The 24,390-nt window shown below is 33.9% G+C and overlaps 1 protein-coding gene across 1 annotated transcript in view; it reads left to right on the forward strand.

Moving 5' to 3' along the window:
* The first annotated feature begins 4,781 nt into the window (after positions 1-4,781).
* The window catches only part of LOC121312749 (cadherin-20-like), a 44,676-nt gene continuing 25,067 nt past the window's right edge, over positions 4,782-24,390 (forward strand). Inside the window, exon 1 of the mRNA XM_041244479.1 lies at positions 4,782-5,047. The gene's annotated coding sequence lies outside the window, so the exon portion shown is untranslated. The remainder of the gene's footprint in view (positions 5,048-24,390) is intronic.

A 24,390-nucleotide genomic window follows, 5' to 3' on the forward strand; every position in this document is an offset into this window, starting at 1 on the left:
AGATCACAGAATGCAGGGCTGTTGATTCCATAATCTCCCGGTAGGGCTTTTTCTTGTAGATCTCCTAAATTATGGAATGCTCTGCCATCTTTTGTCAGGGAAGCTGGGACCGTTACAGTTGTCAAGTCAACACCAAAAACTGACTTTTATAAAATGGCTTTCTTATCTTAGTGGGGTTTAATGTAACTTTAATATTTCGGCTTTTGTATTATTATATACTGTTATTTAAATGGTCTGACTGTGGCAGTTGTATGTGTGACATGCTATACAAATGTATTGTGATTTGTTCTTTTTTTCTGCTATGTACTCTACAGTGCATTGCGTTACTTTTGTATAAAAAACGCTGTATAAATACAATAAATAAATACATAAATAAATAAATAAATAAATACCAGTTAATCTTATGACCTACCGAAGCTTATTGATAAATGCTGGTATATCATCGCATAATTGATTTATTCCTGCATATAGATTGTCAATTTAAAAAAATAATCATTAACAAGCTTACAATAATGTACAGTTGAATAATTTAAACTAGTTCTACATGGTACTGAACAATATCGTGATCCACTTATGTAGATGATATTGTACTTCAAATGCGCAGTTGTTTGATGAAAAATAACGTTCTGTTAAATGCAAATTAAATCATTTAGGACCTTTGTTTTTTCAACAGAAAATCACACTTTGGTTATGACATAAAATGCCAAAAAGACAGGTAGTGAATAGGGATATTTACTTATTGCAGCATTTGGTGGCACTTGAAATTATACTGGACTCCTGAAAACTTAAAGTGTGAAAGCGAGACATTCGGTCATTAGCCAAAGGCACGTGTTTATTCTTGAGAGTTACCAGTAAATGTCCGAAGTAAAGCGTTACCATGTTTATTTGTGACATTTTGCCATTTTGCTTGGTAAATGTTGACTTTTACCGTAACATACACAGTGATGAACAGTCCATATAATGCCACTTGAATAAAGCAGTACCAGTGGAAAAGTTTCATGTGGTGTTTTAAAGGAGAGCGTCTTATAATGAATAATCTTCTGTTGTTATTTTTAACAATTATAAATAAAGAATCATTAAACTAAACCATTACCAAAATTTAATAGCTTCCCTTTTATATTATAATATCAAACAATACAGGACATTCTCAAAGCCTTTCTCTTGACACTGATTCGATTGTGTACTTAGTCAGGATGATGTCTTGCTGCTTTTTGCACATCTATGATCCCACTGTTTAAAAAACCATCTTTGTTCTCACAAATTATGGAACTATTTATCATGTGATTTACTCTTTTGTTTGACATCCTTTCATGACTCAGATACTTTCTCCACAACCATTCCAGGCTTCATAACAATCTAGTATATTCTTCCTGCACTAGTGTTAGATGTACAGTATCAAAGGAACTAAAAAACAAAGGATTGACTGTATCTCTAACAGTATATGTTTTTTTTTTTCTTCGAAAAACACAATACAAAACATCAAGACACACTTTTATGTAGGGACTAATAAAATCTGATTTAGCTCCAATTATTAATTATTAACAATCCAATGGTTATTTATAACAACAAACTACTAGAAACATTGCAATCAAAATTAAAACCAGAATTTAATAAATTGTCATGTACCCAGAGGTGCTAATGTATAATTTCATTCCATTTACTTTTAATAACACTAGTAGTTTTACAGCATTGTATTAGTTGTGTTATTGTTTATTGTTCTGATGCAGAAAATAAAGGCTTTCTAGAACTCCTTTGTGTATGGTCTACTTCTTTTTGCTTCAGATTATTGGTTTGACAATGCACCTACAGCAATCTCTTGAATGAGCGTTGCAGTTTGTACTAATAATTGGTCCATATCCTTTTGGAAGAAACTGTACCATATTGCCAGAAAGATAATTAATGTCGCTACACTTATCAAACGGTTTTCCTCCAGTGCTTACTTTAGGACAGACTGATGCTGTGTGTGAGAGGAACTGTAATAGGCCTCTTGTGGGTACTAGTGCCAGGATCAAATACAACAGTCTTTTACCTTTAATTTAGTTTGCTTACAAATTCCTCAATTTCTGTTTAATTTCATTAAACTGGTCTAAATGGCAAATTCAAGTTAAAATCAGATAGTTTTCTTAATATGTTTTGTGGTTGTAATACTGAGTGGTAAAGATATTAGCACAGCTTTTTTTGTTGTCTTTCTGTAAAGTACACTATATTTTCATCAGATTTAATAAATAAATAAATAAATAAATCCCATACTGACAAATAACAGCTAAGCAACTTTTCACCAAACCAGACCTCCCAGTTCATATCATAATGTCTTTGACATCCACGGCTTTACTAACAAGTGCTGTGCTCTCTGAAAAGACAACATGCTTGGTGCAGTGATAAAATAACCTCTTTTTAAATCTATAATTCTGATCTCCTATATCATATTTTATAATTACCCAAATGCAATGTTTTTCAAATCATTCTCATTGAAAAGACATGAACAAGTGTGTGAGATGCTCTTTCAAACTTTAAATATATTAGAACTTTTCACTTAACAGCGAACATTAAAAGAGCTTTGCTGAGGGTTTTCTTTAATCAGTATGCCAGTGTTTTAAAGACACACATGTAGTGGAATACAACCAGCCTGTGAAGTGTCAAAATATTATGTTGATTCAGACAAGCATCTGTTTTCAGGTTTTACAGCAATAAAATATTTTAGGGCTTAGACTGTTACAATTATGATAAAATACAGATTAATGATCTATGGGTCACACTTTATTTTAAGGGGACATTTTCTTCACTAATTAGTATTGACTGTTATCAACTAGCTTACTAACACGTTAAAAATGTTGATTGAAATGCATTATTAACAAAGAATAATGTTTGAAGCTGCTGTCAAGAATTGGGAAAGGTTGTTAACAGAAAAAAATAACAACAACAGTGATTTAGTTTAGGTGTGATTTACAAACCTTGGAAAATCAAAAGTGTAAACTTTCTCACCGTAGATGAGCCATAAACAATTATATCAATCACCTGCTGGATCCATTTCCACCAACCCCCAACTGTACCAATACCATTGCTACTTAAGAAGTACTTTATAACAAGTGACAGGAATTCAAAATATATTAAAGTTTTAACTTCCAACAAAGTTACATCCAATTCATAATAAACCACACATATTTATATAAACACCCTTAATTTGAACCCTAATCATATGAACAGTAATTTGTAATATATTTATCACAAATGCAAAAGCAAAGACAAATTTACACAAAAAATAAAAGAATTGGAATGAGATACAGTACAACGAGCAGAACAATGATAATTTAGCTGTTCCTTCCTGCAACTCAATTATCTCTATGGGACTGTATACCATTATACAATTATTTTCAGTAAATGCCTCTTTTCACTTGCTTCTGTGGAGACATATGTATCAAAGTCAGTAGCAAACACCTTGGCACACAAGTGAGCCCTTAAAATTGCTTCCGACTAGGATTTTATCTTTGCAAATTACATTTTGTCATGAAAATCTGGCCTATTGTTTTACATACCACACTGCACATAGCAACACCAAAGATTCTAAACGTGGAAGTATTTGTTATGACACAAATTGGAACTATAATAACTTTTAAATATAAGCTAAATGTAATGATTTAAACCAACTGTGTTTTACTTTTAAAGTATGGTTGTATTTTAGAAAAGATAAATGTAAATATAGAGGAATTAGTATATCATCTTGTAACAAAGTGCCCGCCCCTGTGTATATTATCTGTTATGTGTTGCGTGTGGTGTGTTTAAATGTTGGTGTATAGACATTGGTACACGGGATATAAACGGGTCTGTGTAACACGAGTGTTTAAAAATGTATATGTGTATTTAGGCACGAGGATTGCACAGCACTTCACGTGCAAGTAAAATGTAGTAATATGTGAGCACGGGGAATTGCACTTTATTAATTCACGTGCTGGGATTCAAGTGAATAATTAATTGGTAATTGAATCCCAGCACAATAGTATATATAGATGCACGTTGGCACATACTGGTGGTTGGGTGTTCGGTGAGCGGAGAACGGGATTGGAGACGGAGGAAATTAGTAGCAGTAGTCTGTTTTTGTTTGTCTATTTATTTTGGCGTAGAGTGCCGTGTCCTGTGTTTTTCGTGTTTGTTAAACCTTTTATTTTGTAATAAACCGGCGCCAACAGGCGTCTTCATCATTTCATTTCATCCGTCCTGTGTTTTGTATATTTCATTACCTTTCCTGGTTCTGACGCCGCCCACTTCGGCCGTCTCTGTGACACATCTATTTAAAAATAATCTGTAAACTGTCTACTTAGCACAAAATTATACATGTGTATTGTATTTTATTCACAAATACTGTTCAATAGATTGGGATAATTACACAAGAGTGTTCATTGTCCTTGAGCACGATATAATAAAACTGAGCCTAACACCCATCTCACATAACAACAAAGTTATTAACAGATGTATAGATTGTTTCCCTTGGCCCACAGTTTGCCAAGAATGCAATGAAGGAAAGGAATCTCTAGGCATTTCTCAGATATACAGCAAGACCACTGTCTTATTTCGGGGATAAAGTGGGGGTGGGGGCTTCTTGGATGCAACACCTTTTATCTGGAGTGAGTTTTGACAGCTCCCTGGGGAGAGGGAGGGCAATTCCTGGAGCCAATAGGCTAATTCAATTTACTTCAGCTGCATTTGCCTTGTCAGAATATTCATGAGGTGAGGAATGAGTACCAGTGCCACAGGCACACAGTGCAGTCAGTTTGAGGGAAGGAGGAACTAAAGAAAGGACTTCTTCTCTTGTTAAGCAATACTGTTTCAACAGTGAAAACTTTGTCCTGCTCATTTCACTTGTTTTTCTTTTGTTTGTTTATTTTATTTTATTGCAGGAGCTGACGAGGTGTTTTTCATTTGAAAGAATACTTGAATTTTGTTTGAATTCACTGAGCAGCAAGCTTACATTGGAATCTGGAGGTGTCGGGAGAGGAGTGAACTGAACTTCTTAGGTGTCAAAACTAACAAGGAAAAGGCAGAAGGCACTAAGGTAACCAGATCATTAAATGCACTAGGGTGGTATAACAACTGTTCTACAATTGTAATGTGTAATGTATCAGGGCAGCAGACTATAAGCATATTTTGCATGCAATTGTTTTTATAAATTAGCAATAATATCAGTGAAGCTTTACAATTTACTGAAAACACACACATACACATAAATGCAGAGTGGCCATTTAATCGTTAATTTGTCACATTTTTAACATGCACTGCATTAGAATGTATATCTCTACATATTTATTATCAAATATAGTGTCCGATAATAAAAGGATAGTCTTGTAAAAGGTAGTAAACCATTAAATTGTTATTTTGGGTGTTTAAAAAAAAAAAAAAAAAAAAAAAAAAGTAGTTTGTTATAAATATTGGAACACTTTTGTTGAATTCTAAACTGTGTTCATACAGTATTAAATTAAATGCTGCCAGGAAATGTATTGACTGAAGTGGAACTAGACATTGTGCTTTAACAATAGCTATCACTATGCAAGTTATACAAAGTTGATAAGTAGCTGTAGTAGATTTTAAAGAAAAGGTTTCACTTGTCTTTGGTTGCTTTCAGCTGTAATTATGACTGATCAATGTGTACTTATAAAAGCTATCTGTGCATTAATCAGATTCCATACACTTGGGAACAGAATAGGCTGTTTCACACTGAAATTAGAGAAAGGAATCTGTCTGTTGGCAGCCCACACAGTAACCAAGGCAGCTGACAAGAATAAAAGCCAACAGGGACACCGTTTATTTCTATTTTTCTCTTTTTTGAAACATACAGCCCCTGCCAACCACTGTTTCTAACAGTAGATAAAGATCTCATTGTGGGATGGTGTGACTAGAATCATTAAGTATCTATTTGTACAGTCCCTAGGGAGCACAATTTAACCTGTTTATATGTGGTTAGAGTATTACAAAGTTAAAGCAAAAAGAAAGAAAACTGTGGTGCTAATAAATAAATAAGTAAATAAATATGATAGAAAACAATTGAAACTCAAAAGAAGGGTGAAATAAAGGGTGAGGATTAAAAAGAAAATGGTCTGAGGAGTGAATGCTATACTTTCTGTATCTTCACTCTGTGTAATGGACACAGCAGTTACAGAACATGAAATTCAGAGTAGGTTTCCTTTGATATCAAAGTAATCCCTTAAAATGTCTTGCATTACATTATTTGTCTAGCCTTCATGTTATGAACCCAAAATGATTGTATAAGATGGTACAGTGTAAATCCCATTTCTGAAACATGTGAATGCAGTTTAATAGACTATTACTAACAGTAAAGTGAAATTTCCATGTCCGTGAAATGTTTGTAAATCAGAAGGCTATGCATAGACGTGACAAAGATGATTGTTATTATTTTAAACTTTGAACGTCACACCGTTTCCTCTTCTCACTGTTATTTCTAAGAAACTAAGGCAGATATGTCAGTGAGGCTTCTTTTCAGTGAATTTGTGAATTCAATAACGTATATATCTTCTGAGGGTGTACAGCTCTCATCATAACTTGTTCATTATAGTTGTGTTTCGTGTGAGGAAGGTTGAGGACCCTGCCATAGCACTACTTCCATTACTTCCAAACTACAATATATATGTACTGTATGGCTAGTGGAGCACCCATTTTCAAAATGATATATTACTATATCAGACCTGTGATTTCATTGTATAGAAATAAACTTGCAGCCCTAATATAACATTAATAATGCTGTATCAGAATGTGGGTGCTGCCAGCTGTATTTTTTCAGGACCCCCTTGTATATGAGACTCTGATACCAATGATAAATACATGCATACTTCAATGTAAAACCCTCAGATAATGTGGAATAAGAATACATTTAACCATATTATTTTTCTATGCAGTCAACTTTGAAAATAACTCCATGCTTGGTTTCAATTTGGTTTGATCTTCTTGTCACATGTGACTTTGAGTCCATTGGTGCCTTAAATTCCTTATGTTTGTTTGTCATTTTTTCCCATACAAGTTATACTGTACTTCTATTATTTTTAAACAGGTGGCCATCTTTCTTTAAGGGTTTTTATGGGCTGTTTTTATAGGCTGTGACATGATTGGATGAAATGCATGTGCTCCTAATTCAAAGGCTATATTTTTGTGGTAGATGGGCCAGTAAATTACTCTGACAGTCATCAGCATGATGAAAGCAATTATGTACTTTGTTTTTTAGCCAAGCTCTCAGGTAATGAATCTATTTAATCTGCAGTTGCTTAAGTAATAGAGCGTATACCTTAGGCGGAAATTAATTTAAATTGATTTTCTCACACAAGCTTTTGAGCACGTTTTTTTTTTTTTTTTTTTTTTTTATCAAGTGAGTCCACATGAACAGATCCATTTTGAAAATTACCCTGCTGAAAAAGATGTGGCATCTCCTCAAGCCAAATTTTAACCTTTAAGAAAAAATACCCTTGATTTATATAAGCACTACCCTCTCATTTATTGTCATGCATCCTGGCTCTCCTCACACTTCATTAGCTTTCACTAGGAACTCAGGAGATGTCATGTAACAACAGCACTAATGATGTTTAAGCAAGCACAAGACCTGAATTTCAAACAGTATTTCTAATTATGTTACCGGTTTGGCTCTGTTCCGATTTTGAAACTGCCAAAAATGGTATACTCACAAAAAGCACCTTTGTTGCTACAAACAAAAGGCTGCTCAAAGTTTAAATATTTGTTAAGCTTTCAAATGTTAAAATATCCTTTACTATAACTCTTTTCATTTATCGATCCATTTTTCTTTTTTATTTCTGATCATTCTGACCAGGGGCCATATTTGGAAATTAAGCAGAGATTGACTTGGGGCAGTTTTCATGTTTTTTTTATGCAGAGTGATGAGGGTGTAGAGTAGGTTAATTAGTTATTAATTGCTAAGACTGAATAGCTTGGATGCTTTAAGACACAACCTGACAAGGTTTTGAGGTCAATCAACTAGTAGGAATGAGCCTAATGACCTCCTCTTGTTCATAAATCTTCTTATATTCTTAAAAAATCGCTGGTCCTTATTTCAAGCCTGCCAATTTCGTTCCTGTCAATTATTCTTCACTTTTACTTTTTTTTATTTATTAAAGATGCAGGTTGGTTATATTTAGAAAAAGCCTGATGCTGAGGGTTTTCATAATCAGGAAACAGAAGATTCTGTCTGGGAATTTTCACCTTTAGGGTATTCAGTTTTACTCAACATACATATGTGAGCTTCTAGTAATAAAACCATTGTTGCTTGCAAGGTATCTAATAATCCATACAGTGAAGTTAACATATACTGAAAGTTAATACATAGCGTGTATGGTTTTGTATTGTGCAGCATAAGAAAGGCCAAAAGAGGTCCTGGTTGTTTGATAATTGACTACATATCATTAGGAAGCATGTTCTATGACATTGTCCAGTAGCTATACTCCCATATACCTCATGTGTATCATAGTTAATCTTGGTTATGTTAAAGTAATTTGATATTATTTGGACAGGCTGTAACAGTATTGGTTAGTATAGATTTTTGATTGGGTTGGTGACTGTTTATGTGCAGAGATGATGTATAGCAACAATGGGTCTCAAGCTTGGCTTGGAGAGGCACAGAAAGGTCAATTCTGAACCAATCAAGTCATTGATATCTCTGAGAAACTGTCAACTCAATCCTAATTGTTTATGTCAATGTGGAATAATAGTAACCCTGAATTCCTTTCACATAGGGCCCAAACAAGTGAAAATGTGAATAACCTTCAATCACTATTGACCTAATAGTAATAGCATAATAGCATTTAATTGACAACTCTACTGGATGCTAACCTAATTTTTTGAAAAGAAAGCAAATACTTTTTTTGTTTTTGTTTTTGTTTTTTGTTTTTTTTAAATAATTTATTTTAAATCAGTACCTAACAGCAATATCTGCAGTTTGACGATTGTAGAATTTTATGTTGTGAATATGCAAGATGCTTCAGGCAAGACTTGTGTTCAGAAGGTTCTACTGCAGACCAAAAATTTACTTTCAAAGCAACTCTTGTAAAAATGTATCATTACCACCGATATATTGTACTTTAGAAACCTTATTTCTGATATATAATCTAATAAAAATGAATTGCTCTACGATCTTCAGGCATGAACATGATTTCAGCTTGAATAGAAAGAAGAGCTGTCTCCTTATTGTTGGTATTGTGCATTTCGTTTCTTTGTCCCAGCAGTTACAATTAGGTTGGAACTGAGCTGTTCATAATGGTCCTTACAATCTGTAAACCTGGCCGACACATTCCTTATTAGTATTCAAGTGACAATAGCTTGTAATATTATGGCATAAAAGGATCCTCTTTCTATGTATTGCTGGGTACTTACTCCCAAACCAATAACTCAGAAATGGTGGATGCTGTTCAATCTAATTACATGTAGTTCACAAAGATGCCAAGAAGGAGCAACCAATACCTAATTTAATGGAAAGACATTGTTTTTTTATTCAGAACATGAAGTAGGCAAATAGGTGTTCATCTGTGAAGATAAAAATACATCCCAGAATGCTATTTACCGCAGGGTGGCTGCATTGCCAAAAGGCAGAAAGCAAACAGGCCCAGAAGCCTGCTGGGCTTTAGCTGCGGCTTGTCTGCTCAGCTGTCAGTGGTATCTGGTGTTTGTTTAATGGTAGAGTCAACATCTGGTCGACACACAGAGACCTTCTGAATTTGCTGCCGTGCTGAGCCTCTACAACAATGTTTTTAGGAGAGCTCCTTTTTGTTTATTAAAACCTACTACCATGTATTTGAAGGAGTCATCAGATGTGCAATTTATAAACGATCATCCTTGTGGCTGAAACTGATTCTGGCAGTGGGCTCTGTTTTACTTTAACTAATGCAAGAGCACCTGTGTAGGATATAGTGGGCTTTACCAGCCATTCAGGGGAAATATGTCTGCCTTTAATTTAAATGTCATTTTTGGAATCATGAATTTGGAATTAAGTTTGGAATAATCTCAGTGGTTAATACTTTTACTGTAGAAATGTCCTATTTTTCCTCTTTTATATATATATATATATATATATATATATATATATATATATATATATATATATATATATATATATAATGGAACACAAATAAATGGTACTTCATGTTTTTTTAAAGAAAAACTTTTACCAGTAAACTTTTTAATCCAATCAAAACGATAATATATTTAAGCATCCTGTGGGAGCTTATATGAATTTGCACATTTAACATCATTAAATAGATTCAAAATATAACATTACAAGTTGTAGGGTGGCAGTATTAAAATTCACCTCTATTTAGATCATTAAAATATACTTTTCTAAAAGAGAAGTTATATATAAATGTTATGCACATTTTAACAATCACCAATAATATTCAATTGCCCAGTCTCCACATCATTATCTGCAAAACAGATTGGATCTCCATTAGACCTCATCCAAAGAGAGCTCATCAAAGTGCCCACACAGAGCTGAGGTGCTGGTATAAAGCTTGCAATGTGCTCAGGTCAACCCTATGACTTTTATACCTGGAGGCAAGAATACTTACTGAGCTATCAACTCTCTTATTAGATGACTTGTGTTTCTATCTTGGATGTCCACCTCTCGCCACATATAAAAATGTTTTATGAGAGAGCAAGCAAACAATCTGTCAGGAATGATTTAAGGCCCAACAACCTCTTCATTACCTCAAACATCTTTTTTTTTCACTATCTCAAAGGAACACTGAGTTGACAGTACCCGATTATTCTTTAAGGGAAATAAAATAGTTTTTTCAGCTTACATTTTAAACATTTTAATAAAATAGGTCACTTCTATAGTATTGCCAGAGCAAGATCCAAAGGTAGTTGAGCTCTTATTTGAGAATCCTATAAGAGAATATAAGAGAATCCTCCTACCCACCTTTTAGCATATATTGTTTATACAACATGGTAAAAATCACTAGCTGCACGTGACTTTCTATTACTGCTTCAGCAAGTCAAATCCACATTTGGTTTAAATTTTAAACTTATCCTAGTACTAGTATTAGTCAACAAAAAACATGTTTATTTAGACACTAATGCACATCAAACTGGCTGCTGTTTAACTATGTTTGTCTTTTTGTGTGCCATTATTTCCTAATTAGGCCTATCCTGTGTAATTAGATACATGAATCTAACCTAGAAAAAAAAAAAACCTTTCCTTTGAAAAAAAAAAAAAATGTTTAGCAAAATTAACTACTAGAGGTGTATTGTTCATTGAATCAAAAAGAGACATTACATTCAGTATTAGACCTGCTAATCAAGCTCAGATTTTGATGTCTGCATTTAAAACCAGGTTATGTTTATTGTAAATTATGCTAATTTTCATCAAATGCCTATTACATGAAGTTAATGTAGGATTTAGAGTTTAAGAAGTCATGGTTTTGAGTTAGTTTCTGCAGCCTCAGATCTTTGGCAGATTGCAGTGCTTTGGATATATATATATATATATATATATATATATATATATATATATATATATATATATATATATATATAGTAAAACAGCTCTCTGCAAGAGAGACTTAAAATAATTAAACTGTAGGCGGTTGTATGTAGTATCCAAATTATCTCTGACTGCCAGGGCAGCTTTCAAATCTTCATCCTGATTATCTGCCCCTTCGCAGTCTGTTATATTTGTAAACTTTTTTCTCAACCTGAATTAAAACAAAAAGGCAATTATTTCACATGGGTAATTCTTGAACTGAAAAAAAATAGTGTTTATGCATAGTTAGGGACCTTTGTGATCATGAACAAGACTGAAAACACATTACAGGAAATGTTTAATTATCTTTCCATTTTATTTCTTTAAATAGATGCAACCCTTGTTCTTCCCATAGCCAGAAGCAGCTTACATGACAGGAGTCTCCATTTACTCTAAATCATAATTGGCACAATTTTTGTCGGAAAGGAATTTTACAATTTCTGAAAGGAGACTACTCAGAGACCGTAACACAGTCTGAACTGATCAGTTCAGCCAAACATATGCATGAACATGACAGTGCTTGCAAGCAAGTGGTCTAATTTCCCTGGATCTTCTTTAAAATGAGATAGGATAAATTTTATGGGGTAGAATATACTCTTAATCCTACAATGCAGTGCTCAACAGAAGGATGCCTAATACATACTGGTACTAAAACCGTTGAGTATGGCTATGGCTTAAAAGTCAGCTGCATAGTCTTAAGATTTTCTTAGTTGAACTTTAATTAACCATTACGATAACAATAAAGTAATATTATTAATGGTTTGTAACCATCTTGTTCCAAATTGTAATCTACTAAACTACAACTTTCTGTTATCTATGGCTACTATGATACAAAGGAATGGACAATAGAACATTGTCAAGTAACTGGTCTAGCTGTAAAATATGGTAGAATGCCGAACCCCCTTGCAAGAAGAGATCCTTTATCACCTGTTCTGAAAACGGAGCTTTCATTGGCTGATTCTCTCTACACAGATACAGCTGAAATGAAAAGGCAGCTGGTCTTAAATGTGAACTACAGTATATTATATTAGTATTGAGAACAGTATGTAGCTTGGAATGTTTCTGTGGGCTTGACTGTCCTACAAAGCTTAAAGATTAAATATTAATGATGGTATTAATTGAAGGTAGATTACATTGATATGCCTTTCTCATGCTGCCCAATGTATTGTATATATAATCAATATTTTATGGGCAACCGAAGTAAGCTGCTGGGAAGTCTCATTTTAATAAGCTTTCTGCACATTTAGAAACTCATAACTCTTAACTGGTAAACGATTAATAATTTAAGACAAAACCCATTTTCAAGCTGTCCCTAAGTCACATTAACAATGCAAGACAAGCATATAAAAAAGTGGCATCTTATATTGATGGGAAGTTCAGGGTGAAATAATTGGACTATTTGTTTGTTTGTTTTCAGGAAACTTGTTTTTTAATATCTAAATGTCTGTCCAAAGTGATTTTAGATATGGCTTGATATCCTGCCTAATGTAACTCTTGTGTTAAACCACAAGTGGAATAGCCACCACTGGTGCCAACAGCTTCTCTATGGAGAGGTGCTTCTGTTCCAACATTATATCTTTCATCCTGCTATTTATTTTGACAATCCAAGATGCTTCGCTTTACAACCGATCATGGACATTTTCTGTTACCGCTGCCCAAATTCTGTTTTCTCTGTTTTATTGAACATTGTTTTCTCCAAACAATTTCTCTGCATTATCGCCACAACCTCTTCCTTAACAATATTACATAATCAAATGGGTAATTCTGGCTTTTTTTTTTTTTTTTTTTTTTTTGGCTTTTTCTCACAATGGTTTGATTTTAAGAAGCTATACTACCACAAAATAAACCTTCAGTTCTGTTAACATTATAAGAATTGGGGCTTCTGAGTGGCGAATCCGGTAAAAGCGCTCCGCGTGGGGGGCAGGATGCGCCCTATAGCTTGGACATTGCCAGTTCGAGGTGGCTTCATGGTGAGTCTGCAGTGTGTAAAGAAGCAGGTGGCTAACAGCAATTGCTTCAGAGGACAGCGTGTGTTCGTCTTCGCTGCTCCTGAGTCAGTGCAGGGGTGGTAGCGGTGAGCCGAGCCTAAAAATAACTGCACATAAAACAGGACCTTATGTATATTTACCCCGACGGTGGTTTTATGAGTTAGACAATAAAGTCATCACGTGTATTATTCAGTCGACAATCTGAAAATACTGTCTGTTTTTAGGCATAATCCTGCCATGTTCATTCATTGCATCGCTTCTGTTGCATTCTATTGATCTTCTGCCAACGGAGGCTCACACAAATCTGAGTACATATTATTGAATATTGCTCGTGTTGTGGTAAAATGGCAAGTGATAATAGCAAATAGAATGAGAAAGATTAGAGTCATGTAGGAAAAAAATCAGCTTGCATATTATAAATAATCTCCCAGTGTCTGCGTCTGTGTGGATAATTACATTTCCACCTTCACTTTCTGTCCTGGACTGTTAAGACACATAATTAATTTCATTATTATCAGACTGTTTTTATTTCTGGAGTGTTGGAAATAAACCTACTGTAATTACTTGTTAAAGTGGATGCTTAAAAAAAAAACTTTTTGGAAACTTTAACAAAATGTAAAGTTTTTAGTATCATTTAAAAGGTAATGCAGTGAGTACTTACATAGCTTATTGGACATGAAGTTACTGGGGCTTTAGCTACAATGGTGGAATTAACAATATTAGTCACGGAACACTGACATTTGGTTACCACATGACCCCCCCATAAGGGGAGCTTTTCTCCATACTTAAATATACACATTACCCACTCAAACACCCCCTACAGGCTAATGTACGGCTGTGGCAACTCTATCTATTCAGCATTGCTGTTTGGTGTCCAGTTGTCTATATAACCTCCTCGTCTGACTAACGACTGAAGAAGAGTTAATTAATATTCTTTACATTTTGTTTAAATAGGATGTTTGTGTGAGTCATTGTATACACAACAATACAACATCATTAACTCTGGTAGCATTTACCTATCTTTTACATGTCATTATGATGCCATTAGCAGACACATAGGGTATTATTAAACTGACAAAGCCCACATCACCAACAAGGTAGTTTTGCAGACATGCATAAACAAGTGTTCACTGTAATTTCCGACAAATAAAAAAAAAAAAAAAAAACATTTAATTAAGTTATATGTTCATGCCAATGGTTATATATATATATATATATATATATATATATATATATATATATATATATATATATATATAGTTTAATTCTATTCACGCATCACAGATTATATATGTATTCAATTATTATAAATACTACACTACATTTGCTTTGTTTATTGCATGTTCCCAAAACCCTTTCTTCTAATATAAAATTTTAAATATTTCCCCAAACCTAAATACACTTTGTGTTTTTCAATGAGAATTAGAAAAGACAGAGGGGTAGGTTACTAAGATGGGCCAGTCGCAGCACAAACATACCGCAATCTGCATTTTCATTGCGACATTTAGCAAAGTATACATTTTGTAATATGTACTAAGAGAAAATATATTAATCGAAAGAGCCGCAATATACTAGTTTAAATATATTGGGTTTAAAAAAATACAATAAAATCACACACACACACTCCCTTACATTTATAGTGCAGTGTATTTTAAATATATAAATAATTTTGCAGAAAGAACACCAGTGTGTTTTGGGTAGGCTACACATATATTATGAACAAAAACATAAATCGGTACAGTACATCTATACAGTACAGTAGTAAAAGCAAATGAACACTGTGGCAGGGCAGAGCCTGCTTGTAGATAAAGTGTTGGGGTTATGTGTTTTGGTGGTGGTTGGCAGGGATGGGGTTAATTCCTATCCTTGACAAATACATGTGAGAATGTAGCTGTTACCAAATTAGATAATCAGTGCTACAAAGGGAACTTGATTAGGGGGAGGACTGTCATGGAGCTGGTAACAAGGGTAATTGATGTGTGGTTATACTTGTAGAGTATAGGTTTTGTGTGAATAATAAAAGTGTGCAGGAAAATGTTAAAAGTTATAGCTATAGCCCCCAGCCAAGACTGGGATGGCACCCTTTAAATAGATGACCCAGACACAGTAACTGTATTTTAGAGCTTTCCTGCGCACTTTTGTTATTCACACAAAAATCAAACAAAATAAAATCCTAACGCCAATTGGGAGCACGAATTAAACTTGGGTTTTAATCTAACTAAAGGGCTGGGACGGCTAAGCCGTTTTCCCAATAGAACCACTCCTTTTAAATTTACCAGGCTGGGCAATTCCCTCGCTGGTTTTCCTTAACTAAACCGGACAGCTAAACTGTTTTATCGGTCACGAAACACATACAACATATAACTAGCAATGGGTAGAAAGCCTCACCCGCTTCGACCTGTCTCGAACCATTTGAAGCAAACAGTGCTGTGAATCAAAGGTTCAGTTGGTTCACATGAAGCAGTACAGCACGTGACACAAAAGCCAGCTGTTCTACAGAGCCTCTGAAGTTCCAGACGCTCGTGGTATTCAGTCACACATGCTCATGGAGTAAAATCTTGCTGACGATGTCGTAGGTACACTATCGAAACATTTTGATGGTATATTTACAAAAGAAGACACAAACCACCAATAGAACGTTTTACTTCGAATCAATAATGCTTCACTGACATGTAGAACTGGAAGGAAGAAAGTACTGTTTGTCAAATTACATTTTAAATAATTTTCAATTAATCATTCTTAAATTAAAAAACATATATTCATATGCTGGCTACTATTATGTGAAATTGAGGGAGATTAATTATTATTAGTTTAATTATTATACAAATAAATGTAATGATTACTTAAGAAGTTTTCCAGAAAGAATTGTTAATAAAATGTTTTGTCAAACCTTGTCAAAGAAGTCTTGAAATCAATGTTATTTCATTGTGATACATCAACAAAATAAATGTAACAGTATAAATATCAAATTGCTGTAGTATTGAAAACACCATTACCTTATATTTAAAGCAGCAATAAAATAAAATCATATATTGTTGATGTTTGCACTACGACCGTGGGATCCATAGTGGCTTGGAGCCTAGTGGGATGAAGTAGTAGACTTCTCAATTCAGAGGTCAGGGTTCGTATCCACAAAGTAATGTAAGATGCATTTAAAATTATATATATAATCTTTGTTAAATTAAAAAATATATATTCATATGCTGGCTACTATTATGTGAAATTGAGGGAGATTAATTATAGAAATATATATATATATATATAAATCTTAAAATCATTCACGGGATTCATTGTTTAATTGAGGCTTCAAATCATTAACAGGGTTCATTGATACTTCGGTGATTCACTACTTCAGCAGGTGATTCAAATGACCACTGCTTCATGTGAAGCAAACAAAGGACGCAACCCGTCTCGAACCATATGAAGCAAATAGTGTTCAATTGGTTTGCATGAAGCAACACATCACGTGATCTGGCTGAACCAGAATCATTGTCTTTAGCAGGTTCGCTGTGTCAGTGAGGCTTTAAGTCTTTATTTTATTTATTTTTATATATAACTTGGCTATATAGCCTACACACAAAACTATTTGTGGGGTCCTCCTCCCATACATTTGTTATAATGTTATGTTATAGTTTTTCAAATGAGCAACAAATGAAACATTTAGTGCAGTTCCTGTATTTTTTTTTTCTTTTTAATCAAGATGCTGCATTTTGTTTTTATCAAAAATGTCTTTTTATCAAACATTTTAGTTATGTATTTTTCAAACCAAAAAGAACAGCAGCATATGCCTTCTTTTCTAAAGTAACATTATAGTGTTTTCAATTGTACAACAATTTTAAATTTCAAGTATGATCATTTATTTCTTTATTTATGTTTTCGGGATAGTCACATGTGTGGTTGATATATAACCATATAACAGTAAGACATTAAGTAAAAAAAAAAAAAAATGACAGTGTAAAAGCATGCTTTACAAAGTCTATCGTGTACATTAGGCTACAGATCACAATTTCAAATGCGTTCTCCTTGGAAATAAGTCTATGTAACTCTTGAGTATATTCAATGACGCAGCTTTACCAATACATGTCACTATGGAGAATGAAGTGCTTCAGGTGATTCGGATCAGTGAATCTTTCGTGAAGCAAATGGTTCAAAGGGTTCAGTGTTTCAAGGGGCTTCACTATCTCCACCCCCTTTTTGCAAATGTATTCAGGAACATCCATTACATTTTCATCTACGCTTAAATCGCTAACAGAAACTGCTGCCACAAAGCATTCCTCAAAAAGTTGCAAATAGCATTCCGCTTGTTTAGTACATTTCACCCAAGACTTCCGAGTCATTTGCAACTATTGCAACCTGCACAACACTTTAGTACACCTACCCTTAGAATATGAAAAATGTTAATAAAAAAGTGCTGTTTTGTGATGCTGATTGACTGACTGCACTCACTGTCAGGTATTGAGCCAGGTACCGGGTAATGTATACTAAATTGAAGGGTATTAAACTTCCCTGGGTTTTCTATAATAATAACAGTATCCCCTTATAGTCACTTAGGACTTTGTCACTTTTTTAAAACATGAGGCAGAACCTTCAAAGACAATAAAGCAACATCTTATTAAACGTGAACGCAGTGCCCTGTTTTTGATTCCTACAGGTGCTGGAAACCAACAAATGGTTTTTGAAAGACTGTTGGTGTGCACCTAAGAAATTATTACATTTCTATGTCAGGGATGGTAATATGCTAAGACAATTGCACATTGACTTTGGAACGTTTGCTCTGACACAGCTGTTGATCTCTGGGTTTACTCTTGCTGATTTAAAAGAAAGCGAAAATGAAGTAGCTTGAGGCATATACACGGTACAGGGAAAGGGGATTTTTTTGTTCTTCTGACTCTCCTGGCTGTGCACCTTTCATAATTTTCAAGACAGGTTGCCTCTTCCACATGTTGAAGTTAAGGAAAGATGAACATATGTCAACAAGTGTACCTTAAAGCTGGCAAATCAACTCACTCTATACAGTTCTCTAAGTATGTCAAGTGTCTTTTAACAAAATGCAAAAAAAGCTCCAGGATGTTGAGCATACATGAGTACATGTCACATCCCAATAAATCAGCCTTATACATATTTTATGCTAATGCTACTTTATTGTGTAAGGTGAGACACACAGAACTGGGTCTGTGAACAAACACTGGTGGTTTTCTCTGCAATCAGACAGATGGAAGACCTGGTTCTACAAATGTTGTCGGCCTAAATAAAAAAAATAATATTATGTGATTATTGGAACAAGTGAGCTTATATAGTGTATTTGTTTCTGTTATAACTTTTAAAAAAAAACTAAAAAGGATTTTTATTTATCTTGAGTGGTTTTATTGATTTGAAAGGCAACAGTATTAATAACATTTGCTGTTTATATCAGAACATTTGTAAAATGACAGTATTGAAAAATCCATAAATTCTACAATTAAGTTCTTTCCTCTATACTAGAATGATCCCAATACAAATATTGTGTTTTTACTTTTATTAGTATTGACTAAAGAGTCCCCGTAGGTGTTTCAGATGTAAAGGGTAATAGTCTTTAACTTTATACAAATAAATAAAGAAAATAACAAAAAAGGGCACTAGATTGCTTATATTGCAGCTCTGTAACAGATATTTGCTGACCAATGTGTGAAAACATTTGCCAAAGAAAATCTTTATCCTCGGTATTCATACAATGCTGATAAGCCCTTTTACTCCATACAGAATAGAAAACAAGATTATTCAGCATTGGGTAAGCTCAAATTAATTACATTTCTGAATATATCTGAAATCAAATTAAAGTGCTTCAATTGCAATCACTTCTGTCCTGAAAACAACATACTTAAAAGAAAAATGATACACATACAGTACTATATAGTGTACACTCCTTCTGCATAGTCCAGTGTCCTGGGTGATTTTAAATTGTGTATAGCTGAATAAAATATAATGAATAAAAGCATTCCGGTACCTATTTTTACTACAGGCACCTGGAATCAGATTAATTACTTTTTTTACATTTACAGCAGTGTCAATGCAAATGGCTAAAGGTTTCTGTGCTACAAAATTAATTGTCTGGCTCAATGGGATTGATTTGTAGAGTAAATAAGATTGTAATTAATATGACAGGAAAACATTCATAGCAAATGCCATATCTTTATAATGGAGCAAATGCATCTATTGTTTCCTCATTTTAATTAAAATGCTCTCTGGCATTCTCTTTTGAATGATGGACCTTTCACATCACCTTTATTCTTAATGTCTTTAATGGATCTTTGCATCAGAACAACTCCTTCCCAATGTGCAAGTTAATTGAATGACTGAGAACCTTGTTCCATTCAATTCAGCTTTATGCAAAAATGTAAGCATGTGTTGAAATAATGTGGTTTCTGAATGAATTAATACCAGGTGTTGAGACAATAGATTGATAAAGAACATAAGAGTTCCACAGGCTCTGCCTGTAAATGGCTTCTTACTAACTAGTCAAAAGAATGCTATTTTTGCAAATGCTTTGCAGTATATAAATATATTATCAATTTGTGAAAACAAAAAATAGTCCCAAATCTCTATCTTTGGTATTCACACAATACTGTTCTTAAATGCATGTGGAGTTGATAAGCCCTTTTACCCCATACAGAATAAAAACAAGATTATTCAGCATTGGGTAAGCTCAAATTAATTATGTTTCTAAATACATCTTCACTTCATCAAATGATGAAAAATAATGTCAGCAGTCTTCAGATCAAAGTACAGGTGCAGCCACTTCCATTCCTGAAAGCAAAATGCTTAAAGAAAACCGTTACACCTATTATATCTACTAGAAAGCAGACAGCCCTTTGAAGGCTTTCAAAGTTAACACACAGTCCACTTCACCAATCGAGACAGAAGGTTTTGTAACTGTCACATTTATTTGGGCTGAAATCCTTTTACTAAGATACGGGTAAAGAAAACTAAATGACATCAATAACCTCTAATCTCTTTGTACACTCTATACGGCCTGTTGCTATTGCTTAAATAACTTGCTTTAATGACATCTTCTTAAAGACCCCATTACTGCAATAAGCCAGCCCACAAAGCAGGCTCATCAACCAGATTAATGAATAAGTTCTCACAGACGTGTACAGGAGCTGGGGTTCAAACACCTTACAACTGCAGGGTTTTAGTAAATTGATTGTTGTTGTTATATTGGCACTCGGATCCACTGGCCATTGACATTTTTCATTTAGTCCATCTTAGTAATGTTTTATTCTGTAATGTAAGTATAATACACACTTTTCTCTGAAAAACATGCATTTGTATTTTAGAACAGCTTTGTAATGCCATTATAATACAAAAAAATGTAAGACATGTTCAAAGGTATCTCAAATTCCGAAAATATACATTTTTGCTTTTATCTTTGAAGATAATCATGCTGTAAAACACCGCTGAAGGAAATAGTATTTTATTTGTTACAATAAACCTCCATTTGCAGTTTGTAACTGAATTCAAAATTCAAAATTTAAATTCCATTGTTACTAAAGATAAACACACTAGGGTTTATAAGGCTTCAATGACCGTTAAAGTTTCTACTACAAATTTATATTGTGCTCATCAGACGTGACTAAGCTTTCCATGCAGCAGTTCCCTCTTTCACCAGAAGAGGTCCATTTGACTTCTAAACCTCTATAAATCAATATTAATCCTTCTGGTGTTTCCCCCTGGGCTGATTTTTAATATTCAAAGTAAAACATAAACTATGATAGAAAAATATTCATGATAGAACATGTTTGCTTGTAGCACTAGTAACATCCCCTGCTGTTTACATTGTTAAAAGGACCTCACTGACTACAGCATAATGCTATAGAAAATACGTTAGTACAAACAAAATATCAGAAGTTAATTTCAATTAGGCCCCTAGTAACGACTGTAGATAGGGTTGGTTTAAAAGGTTTAAACAACAGTTATCCTTATTGTGTGTGTGTGTGTGTGTGTGTGTGTGTGTGTGTGTGTGTGTGTGTATATATATATATATATATATATATATATATATATATATATATATATATATATATCATGGTCGTCATCTTTTTCCTCATTGTGATCCTACGTGTTTAAAGCAGGATTTGTCAGTTTTAGGGTTGTGTTCATCCACAAACTAACATGTCTTTATTACATCTGGCATATATCATTGATGTTGTCCGGTACACAGCTCCGTGCTGGCTGTATCCAATCTATTTCTACACTGTATTGTCACAAGCCCCGGTAGGTCTTGTTCTTGGGACTACCTCAATTTTCCCACTGAAAAGAGCGGGCTCTGATAAGCCCCAGTTCAATTTGTTCTGGCAATTATTGCAAAGCTCCAACTGTGGTGGAAGCCATGCTTGCTGATGTAGAATGCCACCCAGCCATGCAGGGACCAAACAAAGGGGACCCTGCTTTTCTGAGGATGTAGCCAGGCATTAAAGGACAGATTGGCTAGGACACTAACCAGTCACATCTTTATTGAAGTACAGGAATTGAGGGAGGAAGAGAAGAATAGGCTGCCAAATGACAGAGACCATAAAAAAATATCTTGAATTGATTGAGAGAAAAACCTTTTGACCATCTGGACCTATGGATGGTATTGCTTTTATCTGTGTTTTAATCTTCAACAATAGGATAAATTACTCTGTCAGAAAGATTAAGTAACTTTAAAAAGTCATTGGGAAACAAGGGTATGAAGCAGGATAGAAGAATTGCACTAAACTAGGCAGGGTTCACAATATACACAATAGGAAGACAGATGAAAAGTTGTTTTTAAATGTTGCTTCATACCCCTCTGTTTTTAGTTACACAGAAGTGGAAAAGTTTTTGTGACACCAGGAAAATTAGGTGTATATTAAATTTATTAACAAACACTTTGATTGACCATGAAATACTGCATTATTAACCACATTCTGTAAATACAATATGTACTTGCACCCTTTCAGTCAGGCTTTTATTAAATATGCAGTGCATACATCTATATGCATTTATACTTATTTACATATATATCATATTCACCAGTTATTAAGTATCTTTGTTTGTTTTTGTACTTAGCATGCAAATGTTTGCCCTAATATTAATAATTAAAAAAACAAACACAATCTCACAATTCTTCACATATTACAAATAAATACATACATACATACATTCACTTTCAAAGGTTGATGTATATAGTGTGGTTCTGATGTTTTATTTATATTTACATATGTGTGGTACTGTTAAGTCAATGTTGGTCCAGGAAACTACTGTAAATAATATCTATCTTTATACATCACATTTATTGTAAAGCTTTAATAAAAGAAAGGGAAAATGACATCATTATTTTTCTGCAGTTGCTTTGTGTGTGTTAGTAATCATACTTTCCAGTGCCATGTACCAGTTTCCAAAATTAATTGCTTTGCATCAGTTTTGGTAGACAGCTGAAAAATGAAATAAGTACTTTAGCTAAATCTTTTATGCCCATAAATCTCTCTTCAGTTCCAATAGTGTACCACATATCTCATTAAAATGTATGAAAGTTGGTTGGTATGATGATTTTAGTTTCATCTTCGCTGCTTAAGGAAATAACTGTTTCCTCCATAGGGTGCTTTATTCTCTTGTAAATACCCAAACATGCCATGACTACCTTTGTTGTAAGTGCCGCCCATGAGGCTTGTGTCCCGGCACCATCTTCTCATGAGCGCCTCTCTGTAACTGGTGTCACAGATTGCAGGATGATGTTACAACCATGAGGATTGCTTTTTCATTGAAAGAAGAAAAGGGCTTTTTTTCTGATTGGCTCTTAGAGATCTCTTGTGAAAAGAATTTTGCAGTGTACCAAAGAGGAAGAACTTTTAAAAGATAATTGTGTTTAAGAGACAGAAGTTTTAGGAACCAGATAATTGTGTTAGTTTTGTAGTTGTAGGTCAAATACAATTGAAAATATGCTGTAAAAAAAGTAATCTGGCAAGGAACGTCACGAAAGTAACAAGGTAAGGCTGAGTTTTTTTATTGTGTTATTTTATTTAAACCTTAAGCATGAAGTTTTACTTTTACTGCTAACCTCAATACGGAATACTTTCAGTCTACAATTATTTGAAGCTTACTCTAATTAATTAATTAATTAACTAATTAATTACATGTTTATATACCAATATGAGGGTTAACTAGTGACACAAAGTCGTTTATCGCACAGCATGGGTTACATTACAAATTCAGGCATTTGAGTCCTAACATAAAAATAAATATAACGTAGCTGAAATCTTAAATCAGGAAATTGCAACTGATACTTACAAATGGACAACCTTCAAGCGTGCATTTTGTTTTTGGTCAGATGTGGTCTTTGTTAAATATTTAAATATATTGTTTGGTAACATTTGCAGTATATGTTTTCAAAGATGTAGCATATACATAAGTTTTGAAGCTTATGGAATGAACATATAACATATAAATATACCATTTCCAATAGAAATGTATGATTTCTACTTGTTTTGTAGAATTTAGGTTGATAGAACAAGCTGCACTGATTGTGTTGACCTAAGAGCTGCATATCTGAAATTCACTGCAGAGGCTTTAATCACTGCAATTTAAAGAGGTTAAGGGTTACTCAATAAAGGACTGTATCTGCCCTACAGTGTTCTAAAACATTAAACTGAAACGTCCTAATGAGTTTTTATATGAAAAATGATCAGCAATCACATTTCCATATAGTACAAAGAGCTACACACTTTTAGTTGTTTCTGAGAAGGAGATTAAAGATTTAAAAGCTGCTGAACTTTTTTGATATGAAGCTAACCCTCCCCACGTCTTTTAAATAAGTTCATCTTTTCAAAGAATTCAGTTTTCTGAACGGTAACTGGCTGATGATTTCTCTAATCCATTCATATC

The sequence above is a fragment of the Polyodon spathula genome, chromosome 3 (assembly GCF_017654505.1).
Source record: "Polyodon spathula isolate WHYD16114869_AA chromosome 3, ASM1765450v1, whole genome shotgun sequence".
Classification (NCBI taxonomy): Eukaryota; Metazoa; Chordata; class Actinopteri; order Acipenseriformes; family Polyodontidae; genus Polyodon; species Polyodon spathula.